Source organism: Macrotis lagotis, chromosome 1, assembly GCF_037893015.1.
Source record: "Macrotis lagotis isolate mMagLag1 chromosome 1, bilby.v1.9.chrom.fasta, whole genome shotgun sequence".
NCBI classification, from domain to species: domain Eukaryota; kingdom Metazoa; phylum Chordata; class Mammalia; order Peramelemorphia; family Peramelidae; genus Macrotis; species Macrotis lagotis.
In genome coordinates this window covers 249,326,477-249,339,227 of record NC_133658.1, presented here as the reverse complement: position 1 = coordinate 249,339,227, position 12,751 = coordinate 249,326,477, and the positions used below count along the sequence as shown (strand labels likewise).

At 36.0% G+C, this 12,751-nt stretch overlaps 1 protein-coding gene across 2 annotated transcripts in view; it reads right to left on the bottom strand.

Annotated features, from left to right (window-relative positions):
- EYA2 (EYA transcriptional coactivator and phosphatase 2) overlaps positions 1–12,751 on the bottom strand; it is a 250,980-nt gene that overhangs the window by 157,452 nt on the left and 80,777 nt on the right. The gene's annotated exons all lie outside the window — the stretch shown is intronic.

Sequence of the window (12,751 nt, the reverse complement as noted above, 5' to 3'; positions counted from 1 at the left end):
TACCTCAGGGCTCTCCCCACAATTCCTCTGAGGAGACAAGGGTATCTATACTTTGATAGCCAAGCCAGGCAGGGAAAGAGGCAGGAGATAGAAGATGAGAAAAAAGGAAGTATTTTTTTTTTACTTCTAGCATTAATTCTAATTAAAAACTTTTCCAAATCTAAGTATGTCCTAATAAAATTCTTTTAGCCAACATGTATAAGGAGAAAGGCATTCTGGTTATCACATATTTTAGAAGAGGAATGACCTTTTTCAAAGAATTAAAAGATAACTCTCCCCATCACCAAACACAACTTAATACTGATTCTATTCTGTTAATTCTATTGATGGCACCCTTAATCCCATCAGCTAGATGAGAAAACTCAGAGGTATCTCTTCACTCTGACCCCTAGTTTCCAGTATGTTGTCAAATTCTTTTGACTCTACCTCTGAAAATTCTCATACATTTATTCTTTTATCTTCATGTCTACTCCCACCAAACCTGGTTCAGGCCCTTATTCTGTCCTGTCTGGCCTGTGTAATAGCCTCTTAACTGGTGATCCTGTTTCCAGTTTCTTCATCCTTCAAACCAATGCAAAAACAATCTTCTTATAGTTGTGAACACATTATTTCCCCACTATGGAACCTTCTGTGAATCTGCACTGCCCACAGAATAATTCATGATAGTCATTCATGGCATTCATGATAGTCCTGTTCTTTCCTTCCTTTCCAGTTATATTTACATGATTCCCTTTCACTTCTGTCTTCTAGCCTAACTGGACCACTGACCATTCCCCCAGACTTGGCATTCTATCTCCCCCCTTCAGGTCATGATCTTTTCTTGTCTTTCCTTACTTCTGTGGTTTTGAACAAGTCATGAACAAAACTTGACTAGGCTTCACCCATCTCTGCCAAATGGAATCCTTCCTTTGAGGCTGAGCTAGTGTCACACCTCCTCCATGATGCCTTGCCTAAACTTCAAACTAAAACTTCTCTCTTTCATTCCTCTGTTTAAGTTTCTCATGCTGCTACTCTGCTCTGTTTGTCTTTTCTTATGGACTTAACAGAGTCCAGTTTGTATTTAGGCTATTTGTGTATGTGTTTCACTCCCATTATTGAAGGCAGGAATTATGACCAATTTCCTATTTATGGAACTTACAGCCTATTCCTCTTACTATCTCCCCCTCCCCTAAACTCTGGCTAACCCATATACTGGGCTTGTATTGGAACCATTTTTTCTACCTTTGTCTTTATCCCCACTTCAAATTTACTCCCGCAAATCTTCAAATATAGCCTACATATAGCTTATATTGATGCATATCCAAATGACAATAAAAGGATCCCAAGCACTTCTAAAAGTACCCAAGATAACAATATTGGGAGAGGTCAGCCCTTTTTTCACCTTGCAGAAAATGTAGAATACTAAAAGGATCTCCAAGAATTCAGAAACAAATATAGGAAAGAAACATTTATTACTATGTGTATGCAGTATCCAGGAGGACTGACACCTCTGGTGCAAGGGCTGCTCCTCTGGTGTCCACATGATTCACCCAACTCTCCCCTAAACTCTGAGTTTTAGCAAGTGCAACAGCCACATCCCAGTAAAACCATCTCAGCAGATAGGCTAAACCAGGTTGAAGGTAAACAACAGCCTTCAAACCTCTTAGTATTAGGGGGATGTCTGTCCCAAACAGATGAAGACTTTCCTTGAGGAATGGGCAGGCGAGAACAATCTTTTGTTCCAGTGCTTACCATGAAAGGTGGCTGAAGCAGGTGCCACATGGTATTTAGAGTTTGGTCAGGAACAGAAGATGACTAGGTCATCCACTGCATCCCGGGTCATAGCTTGTCATCTTGACTTTTGTCCTGTCATTGGACTTGGATGATTCAGAAAGAGAGAGGGAGGCTGATGATGGCGTTAAGTCAAATTCAAGCATAACTGAAGACATCACCCATGATATCCGGGTTCTCTTCAAAATCGAAGGACAAACAGCACGGTGCCAGCTATTGCCCTAGACATTTCACAAATTATCTCATTTGATGTGCACAAAACCCTAGGAATTAGGGGCTATTATTGTCCTCACTTTAGAAATGTGGAAATGGAAGTAAAAAGTTAAGTGACTTGCCTACAGTCACATAGTCACAAAGTGTCTGAGATCACATTAGAAGGCAGGTCTTCCTGACTCCAGGCCTGATGGTGTATTCACCTGAGCCACCTAGCTGTTTCAGGAAACATAAAGTATCCAAATTACTGGAGACTCTCCCTTGAAGGTGATCCAAACAAGCAACATTTCTTTTTCTGAGGTCTGCATGTGGGGATTCCTCACAGTAGTAGCAAGGAGAGCATGGTGGCAAGACCTGAGTCACTTGCTTCCTCTCATTGTTCCATCAGTTATAGATGCTACATGAAAGACATCCTTCCTCCTTTTGCTCTCCTTGTCCTGCCTAAGTACTGCTTGTCTGACCACTCCTTTCTGGATCATCATCCATGTCCTGTGGTATGCCCCAGAGTTCTGCCTTAGGTACTCTTTCATTATTCCTTTTCATATATATTAACTCCTAAATATACATAGTTAGCCTCAATCTCTCCCCTACAACTCTAGTTTTATTTTACCAATCACAGAGAGAAAGGGGAAAAGTACTCAAAAAGCACCTACTATTTATCAGATACTATGCTAGGCACTTTCAAATACTCTCATTTGATCCTCACAATAACATTGAGAGGTAGGTGTCACTGTTATTCCCAATTTACAGATGAAGAAACTGATTCTGAGAGTTTATATGAATTACACAGGATCACACAAGCAATTCAAACCCAGCATTTCTAAATGAACTCATTATTTTTGCCTTAAAATAGGCTCTGCTTCCAAACTTCCTTGTTTCTCTTGTGTGAAACTTCAACTTTCCAAATCAGTCAGGTTTTCAAACTCAAGCGTCATCTTCAACTCTTTATTCTTCCTCTTCTAAAGTCCAGTAAGTTGACAAGTCTTGTTGATTTTAACTCTTCAATATCACCTAATTTTCAAACCTGCCTTCAATACCTTCTACCCATGTGACACTGGACAAGTTACTTTTCTTCATCTGTAAAATTAAGGTGTTGGATGTGAAGACCTCTGAGTTCCCTTTAGTTCTAAATCTATGATCATTTCTCAAGCCTCACACCACAACCACCATTATCTAGCCCCTAGTCATCTCATTATTCTAATAGCCTATATTATTTCCACTATTTATTCTTCCATAAAGTTGCCAAACTGATTTTCTTGAAGTGCATATCTCATCTTATCACTCTTTTGCTTAAGAAATTCCAATGGTTCCTCATTAATTTTAGGTTAAAATACAAAATCCTCTTTCTGGCATTTAGAGCTCTTCACATTGACTCCAGTCCATTCTTCCAGGATGATTACATGTTACTCTCCCTTATATAATGTACACTCCAGCCAAACTGGAGTGTACATTGTACACAAACTGTTCCCAATATATACCATTCTATGTCCTTTGGGCTTTCAGCCAGAGTGTTCCATTTTTGAGAATACTTTCTTTCCTCACCTTTATCCCTTGAAACCCCCAGTTGCCTTCAAAGATTCAACTTGGGTACTCCTTGCCCATTTCTTTTTCTTTTTTTTAAAAAAAAATTTTAAAAATGTATTTAAGGCAATTTAAATAGGCAATTATTAAGTGTCTGAGGCTGGATTTGAACTCAGGTACTCCTGACTCCAGGGCTGGTGCTCTATCCACTGTGCCACCTAGCTGTCCTTCCACTGTGCCACCTAGCTGTCCCCTCCTCCCCCATTTCAATAGACCTTTCTGGATTTCTCCATTGTCACTATGTACTTGTCTATCTATCTATCTGCATACACACATGCAAACATATACCCCTTGTATAATATCACCTTGTAGAATGTAAAATGTCACCTCTTCAAAGTCCAATGTAAGCTCCTTAAAGGTAAGATCTCTCAATTCTGTGCCTGGTCCATAGCTATATTTCATAAATGCTTGTGGATTAAGTGTTTATTGAACAATAACTCACATTTCTATTTTACTTGAAAGTTTGGAAAGCATTATCTTCACAACAATTCTATAGGATAAAGAATGAATTATTATTAGCAGTATTTTACAGATGAGGAAAATGAGGCTAATAAGACTTTAAATGATTTGCTCAGAGACACACAATTAAGTCATCAGAGATGATTATGGATGTGGGTGTCCTAAATCTCTTTCTCCAGTGTACTATCTCATCTTATCATAACTCTCAGCTATGCACTGATTAAGTCTAGACAGTACAACTCAATAGAAACAGTAGCAATCAAAACAACTAGAAATTGATTTAAACATAGAAAAGTTGATTAATGGGGTAGATTTGGAACTACAGATCCAGAAACAAATGAACATAGTACGGTAGTACAATGTTTGCTAAACATTGCTAACCTGTGGGGATAAAGACATTATCTGAAAAAAAAATGCTAGAATTAGTATTAGACCAATATTTCATATAATATTATAACTCCAATTAGATATATGAACTATATATAAAAAAGTTATATCAAAAAAATAAATTAAAAGGTTAGGCAAGGAAATACTTTTGCTTCTATGGATAGGAAAAGGCTTAAATAAGGAATGGTAAAACTCATAGGAGAAAACATTCTAATTATATAATTACATTAACATTGAAAAGTTTTATATAAACAAAATCAGTGTCATTATAATTAGAAGAAAAACAGTTAACTAGGGAAAAATTGGGGCAGTAAGTTTCTCTTATAAGAATTGATATTTAAGGGGTGGCTAGGTGGCACAGTGGATAGAGCACCAGCCCTGGAGTCAGGAGTACCTGAGTTCAAATCGGACCTCAGACACTTAATAATTACCTAGCTGTGTGGCCTTGCGCAAGCCACTTATCCCCATTTACCTTGCAAAAACCTAAAAAAAAATTAAATTAAAAAAAGAATTGCTATCTAAGATATAAAGAGAACTGATTCAAAATATATAGCAACAATAGTTTTTCCCTAATACATAAATGGTCAAAAGATAACAGCACTCTAAAGAAGAAATTTAAGTTTTCAACAACAATCTGAAAAAAATGCTCCAAATTGCTAATCATGAGAGAGATGAAAATTAAAGTTCTAAAGTTCTACTTCACACTCATCAGATTAGCATGATGGCAATTTTGGGAGGGAACTTAGAGGGGGCAGGAATACTAAATAGCTCCACATTACTGATAGAATTATGAATTGATCGAGCATTTCTGGAAAGTAATTTGCAACGAAACTCCAAAAGATATCAAACTGTGTATAATCTTTGAATGAGCAATGATATCACTAAGCATATACTCCAAAGAGATAAAGGAAAAAGACCCATTGGTCATATTCCAAAAATATTCGTAGTTGTGGAAAAGAATTAGAAATTAAAGGCAAACTCAATAGTTGGGGAATAACTGAACAAATTATGTTACATGAATGAAAAAGAACATAACTGTACTTAAGAAAAAATCAAAAGGAAGTTTCCAAGAAACTTCAGAGGACTCATTGTGTAGAGTGAAGTGATTATAACTGGGAGAATTTATATAATTTGCAACATTGTTAATAAAAAATAACCTGGAAAGATTTAAGAACTCTTCAATACAATGAATAACTGATTCCAAAAGATCAATAATTAAGCACACTTCCTACCTCTTTATATAAAAATGGTGTACTAGAGTTTTACATTTTTAGATAAGGTCAACATGTGGGTTTCTGTTGCTTAACTAAGTTAACTTGTTATAAAGCAAGATTTTTGTGTTTGTGTATATGAGGTATTTTGGTTGAGGGTGATGGTAACAATCACCTTTCTCCTCCTAAAAGAAAAAAATCGATGTATTTTTTATTTTTTAAATTTTTTTCAATGAACAAAAATCTATTCTTCTTGTTCCCATTCCTTCTCCAATGGAAGAAAAAAGAAAATATAATTCATTTCCTTTGTAAATCTTTTATATTTTATGCATTTAAAAAAAACACCATTATTCTGAGAAGGGATCCATAGTATTTACTAGGTCCCCAAAGAGGCCCATGATACAAATAAAAAAATTGGTTTTTGCAAGGCAATGGGGTTAAGTGGCTTGCCCAAGGTCACACAGTAAGGTAATTACTAAGTGGCTGAGGTTGGATTTGAGCTCAGGTCCTCCTGACTCCAGGGCTGGTGCTCTCTCCACTGTGCCACCTAGCTGCCCCCCATACAGAAAAATATTAAGACTCCCTGGTCTAGTTTTCTTTTTCCTACTTTAGCTCTCCCTTGTGATATCAAGTCAATTTTTGTATCATAGAAAGAATTTGATAGGTTCCCTTCTTTTATTATTTTTGTAAACAATTTATAGATGTTTGAATTGTTTTTTAAGTATTCATGGCATTTACTTATAAATCCTTCTGACCTTTGCGCCCCCCCCCATCTAGGGATTAATTTATGCCTTATTCAGTTTCTTTATCTGAGATTGTTATTTACATGCTCTACTTTTGCTGCTAACCTTAATATTTTATAATTTTGTAAATATAATAATAGCTAGCATTTGTATAATGCTGTAAGATCTGCAAAATGTTTCATATATACTATCTCATTTGATATTCATTCAATTCATGCATTCATTATCAGTTTTTCTGATATAAATTGAATAAAATAATTTCTAGTAATTTCTTTTATTTTATCTTCATTTATTGCAGATTATTTTTTCATTTCATATTGCTAATTTATTTTCCTCTCTTCTAAAAATCAGATTAGCCATAGTTCATTATTTCAGTTGGTTTTTTTAAAAAATCTTTTATTTATCAATTTTTGCTTTTAGTTTTGTCATCTTGGATTTTCAAGATTTTTTGTGATTAATTGAATTTTCTTGATTTGTTGTTGTGTTTGTATTTGATTTGTTCCTAATTTATTATTTGCCCATTATTTTGTTGGTAAGAACATTTATGGATATACATTCTTCTCTAGGAGTATTTGCTATATCCCCTAGTTTTGGTAATACTATTTTATCTTCTTTGATGAAATCATCTAATGTTTCTATGATAAATTATATGAGCTATAAAGTTTTTAGGATTAAATTATTCCATTTACATTTAAATTGTAATCATTTCTTCAAAGATCTTTTATTGATTATATTTTATTCTATTATTGGCAGGAAAGGATTAGTCTGCATATAAATACTTAGACGCCAATCAGTGCACATAAAGTATAGCCATTATTTCACTGTCTATGGTATCTTTAAGCATAATGCAAATTCCCTGCTTATCTCGTAATCACATCTATTTGCATTGTTTTCTTATAGAAAAATCATAATTTTTACCAGTTTTTTAGTTCACATAAAACATTATAAAGTCTTCTCTAATTCCTTATCTTAACTCCATTTGAATCTTTGTTTCAAGTCTGTCTTATAAACAACATATTGTTGGATTCTACTTTCTAATCCAGTCCACTATTCTTTTCCATTCAGTGGGCAAGTTCATTTTATTCACATCCATAGTTATGCTTTTTAATGATATATTTATCTCTATTATAGCCTATTATACTTTTTTTATTTTTTATGTCCCTTGCCTCTCTTTATGGAGATGAAAGTAAGTTTAGGAGAAAGAACATGTTCAGTGCTAATGGTTTGTAATCAAAGCAATCTGCTTCCTTTCCACTATCCTCCTCTCCCCTCCCTTGCCTAGACATAGATTTGTGGTTCTTACATTATCCTTCTTTCCTCTTAATTCCTGTTTTGTAATCCATATTGAAGTTTGTTTTGCTTCCCTCCCTAACTAGCTTCCCACTTAAAACATCTTCCTCCCCCTTCCCAATCCTTGCTATTTCCCTATTGAATTTAATTTATTGTTACACCAAATGCTGCCTGTGTGCATTCAACTCTTCTTTGTTTGGTTCTTATAAGAGTGAGGATACCCTTTCTTACTACCCCTTCCACGTATTCCCTAATTATTAGACATAGTTAGGCTCCATTCCTTCTTCCTGATTTCTTTCCTCATGTATTCCTTTTTACCTTCCTTTTCTCTTTGCTAAGATTATCAACACAAAAAAATCCCTGTTTGTCTTATTTAACTCCCTCTGTGAACCTTAAAGATATTAGAATTTTGAAGGAATTCTGTCTTTTCTCCTTGTATTGGAATGTATGTACTTCACCATTGTTTAGCTTTGACCAATTGCTTAATTATATTTGACTTTAAATTTCTCTTGACACCTATGTTTACAATTCAAGGTTTTACTCAGCTCTAGTATTTTCCTGAGGGATGCTTGAATGTCTTCTATTCCATAAAAATTCCATTTCCACCCTTGCAGAATTATACTCAGTCTTTCAGAGTAAGTTATTTCTGGATGAAAGCTTTTATTGTTTGTCTTTTGGAATATATATATGTATATATATATATACATATATATATTCCAAAATTTTCGCTTCTTCATAATTAGTTGCTACTAAATCTTGAGTGAATCTTACTGGTTCCTTTTTTTGACATCTTTTCCTGTGGTTTAAAATATTTTTTCAGCTGGAAACTTGATTTTAGCTTCAATATTTTATTTTTTTCTTTAATTTTATTCTAGCATGTCTCTTCTCATGGAGTTTATTATTTGGGTGAGGCTTTCCACCCTTGGTTCTAAGTTATTTTTCTACTGTTTTTTCTTCAAAATTCTTAATTCACTACTCATCTCTTTTTTGATATTTTTAGAGTACTTGGGCTAAGCCATTCCCTCCCCAACCCCTATCCCTGGGGTGGTGAGGTTCATTTTTATCTGGCCTTCATTTCCTAGACTCCAGACCCATAGACTTCTATCTACCCTGATATGTCTTCAGTCAAGAGGAATGACATGCTTCATTTTCCCTGTCTATGATTCTGCTACTGTCTTCTATCTACTCTTCCCCCAACTCCACCAACTAATGGTATAGCTCTATATAGAGGCAGGTAAAAACCTGAGAGTCAAAGAACTTCTTTGGACTTTCATTACCAGGTCCTTTACAATAAAGGAGTTGCTGCTGTTGACCCTTTTTTCTGAGTTTCTACTATTTTTTTTTTTTTTTAAGCAAGATTCTCCATTTCCAATACTCATGGCTTCTGGATGTCTTTCTGGACTGGATGAAGGAGTATACTGGTGTTTCTCTATGGGAATTCTTGACTCATTATTTAATCTTGTGCTTCTTTTAGGTTATTACTGGAGTATAAGTAATAATTAAATTGTGTACTTTACTCATGTGGCTGCATACTATATCTCACCTTGTATAGTACTCTGCTTGAAGGGCCTCTTTCAGTTTTATCTTTGTATCTGTAATAGTTTACACATGTTTGGTACTGAATTTCTACCATACCATGCTGCCTTTCTTTGTCACATAACACTGTCTTATAATTAAAGTAAGAAAATTAAATGCATGAAAATTAAACACTCTTATAGAAATTCCAACACATCACCATTTACTCTTTGGCTATGTTTATGTTAACAAAGATACTGCATCTCTTTTTTCGAATAAAAAAAAAGTTCTGACAGACTCCTGACTAATTTGACTGTTCTTCTCTGCTATACAATCTAGTAATATAACATGTTAGAGACACTATAGCCATATCTATGTTGTCACAAGGAGATTTAGCTAAAAAAGAGTATCAAGGCAGATTCATCACCACTTTAAAAAAACTCAAAAGAATGTCTTATTAAATGTAGGTAAGTAGCCTCATTTTCTTACAGAGATACTATGTAGTATAGTTTTCAAAAAGCATTGTACAGATTCTAATCCCAGTTATCATCAACTAATTGTGTAGCCTTGTATAGAGGGAGATAAAAGTCTAAAGTTTTTTGGACCATTTGTATATACTAAAGAGAAGGATAGTGCAGTGAAAAATTTGTTGGATTTGGAATTCCTGATCCTAAATCAGAATAAGGCCTCTGACCATAAGAAATAGGAATTATAGATTAAAAATATAATGAAGCCTACAGCTTAGCTGTAGGTACTCAATATTCTGAAGAGCTTGATACCTGAGACAAGGAATTCTTTTTTGCAAAGTAAAAGCCAATTTTAAACAAGGTTTGGAAAGACAAAGTCCTTCACCCCCCTCCCCCCAGCCACTCCTACTCCTTTATGGGAGAAAAGTCACTGAGGGTTCTTCCTTTCTAATGAATGAGAAGACCCATCAGATCCAACTCAATTGGGTATGAGGTCTCGGACTCTTTCTAAAAAGAGTGGTAGCCAAAAACCTCAGGACTTTTAGGTCATATCAGAGGTCATCAATGAAGAAAACAATTCAACTGTACAGAAAAGAGCTATTCAATTTCATAGAATAGACTGAGACATGCCATGCAGCAATGTGCATGTAGTCTCCAAGGAGCAAGAGCTGGAGCAGGGATGAACAAGTCCAATTGAGGGATTCTGATGACAGCATCAGAAATGAAACCATGGTTATAACCCTATCACACACATTCCCTGTATGTCTATCCCCATCATTCATATTTTCTATGTAGTTTATTTTATTTTACTACTTCATTTATGGGAGTATAAGTCCTAAGCTTATAAATGGGAGAAATGTCTTACTGCTACTATTCTTATTCTATGACCACATTAAACACCTTTTATTTGAATTATGTCTTTGGTCATCTAGTAAATGTAAATATATCAGTTTGTGAGGAATGATTTTAAATGGTTATGAATACATAAAGTACACTGAATTCAGAATAACCTTATATGATTTACATGTGAGTTGAATGTGCCAAAAGGTGCTACATAGGGAATAAAAGTAAAAATCTAGGGCAGAGATTGAGGTGGAAGGCTATAATTTCTAGCCACTGGTTTTTTTTTGGTTGTTCTTAATGCTATTTCCCCTTCTTTACATGGAGACCCCCCCAAAATTCTGAGGTTATAGGAGATACCTATTACCTGAGACACAGGCACATCTGGTTATGGGTATTTGTCAGAATTCTTTCTTCCTCCCCAAAAATGAGATGTAAGGGCAGATAATTCTTGTAAGGGGATAAACAGAAACTACAAGAAATTATAACCCTATGTCAATTCATTGGGACAAGAAACAGAATTCATAGTAGGGGTTGTGGCAATTTAAATATTTAAATGTCTGTGGACCCTAGACTAGTTCTTCTGTGCTCTAAAATAGTATTGTCAAACTCAAATAAAAAGAAGCAAGTACAGTGACTTAAAGAACCACAGTTAAACGTTATCTACTGTTGTATTTTTATTTAGCTAAATATTTCCTAATTACATTTAATGTGCTTCGATGGCCAATACTCATTAAGTAGGGAACCTATGATCAAGAATTTGACACCTCTGTCCTAAAAGATCTTTGTCCCTGGGAGTATGACTTTTGACAGCGAAGCAGTACACAGCTAAGTCAAAGGGAACTGACAGATTTTTCTCCTTATAGATACATGGCAGCTAAGAGTTTTTCCCTATTTTGACAACCTGGTATATGTGGAAAAGCCTGCCTCTCTCGCTAGGTTAAGCCTCTGGATTTTAAAATGAAAGGAGATGTCAGAAATTATACCTCCTCTTATGTGTGAAGGAAGGAGCTGTTCTTCGATCAAGGATTCCAATTAAAACTAAAATTGAAGGCAGATCACACGCCTAGGGAAGAAACATCTACTAGAAATCATGATGAGTCTAGAAATAAACCATCTCAATTTGACTACACATCACACAAGAGTATGTATGAGGGAGCAAGCCCAGAAAAAGCAGCGCTCTGACACTACCAGAAGGTCCTGGGAAATCAAAAACATGAGTGGGGCCCCTCTACTAAAAGAAGTGCCTGCTATTCTCATTGAGGGTGCATGTGTGTCAATAGGAGAGTGTGTCTAATTTATTGAAGAGAAATATTCTATTGTTACTTTTCCTACTTTGCTACTATTTCCCTGAAGGCCTTTGTTTTAAACTAATTGTATTCTCTAGCTAATTAGTAAAATAAACGGGCCAGAAGAAGGGGAGGTCCCATGTGCCAGAGTACTTCATGTCTCTGGGCCTCACTACCCTGGTTGTAAAATGAGAGTCTTGAACTAGGGGATCACTGAGGTCTCTTCCAGCTCTAATATTCTGAGATTCTTACATGTATAAGAACCAGCTTTATTATAGGCAGACAGGGTGATTTGTAATGGGTATCACCAGGAAGCCTTACTTTCCTGTTGTGGCTTAGGTGGAAAGCCAGGTTCTCCTAAAGTTTTCCTCCCCTTCCCCGGCAACCCCTGTAATCATTTGTAGAAGCAGGATTGTTCTTCCCAAAATAAGTGAGAAAAAGGAAATCTTTGAACCTGAAAAAGATCTGAAAACATGAAGCCCCTCCTTTTGAGCTGCCACAGGTAAAAGGGAATATATTTGAATTTTTTAAATGGCAGAGGGCAGACTGTCCTCGTTGAAACTCTGAGTGCCGAGCAATCTGTTCCACATCATCACATATACCCCCAGACCCTGGGCTGTTTTAGACTTGAGTACAACAGAAGCCAAGAAGAAAGACTGAATTCAAAGGTCCATGCACTCATTTTCTCTGGGCAGACCCACCAAGCAGCTTGCATTGTGTATCAGGCTTGTCATCACCCCCATCCCCAGAGGCTATAGCATTAAGAGGACAGCCTCACTCTGAGGCTGGAGAACAGTGTTCCAGAGAAGCAGTGGGGAAGGGGACCAGGGGATGACAGCTGGGGGGAGAGGGGGAGAGGGAAGGCTGGGATACTTCAAAGGCTCCCACTGATGTGAATGGATCAAAAGCATATGGAGGGTCCAAGCTAGAGCCTTTCCTTTCTATTAACTTCTGAACACATTGTTCAGCTAACTCAGCTATGGACA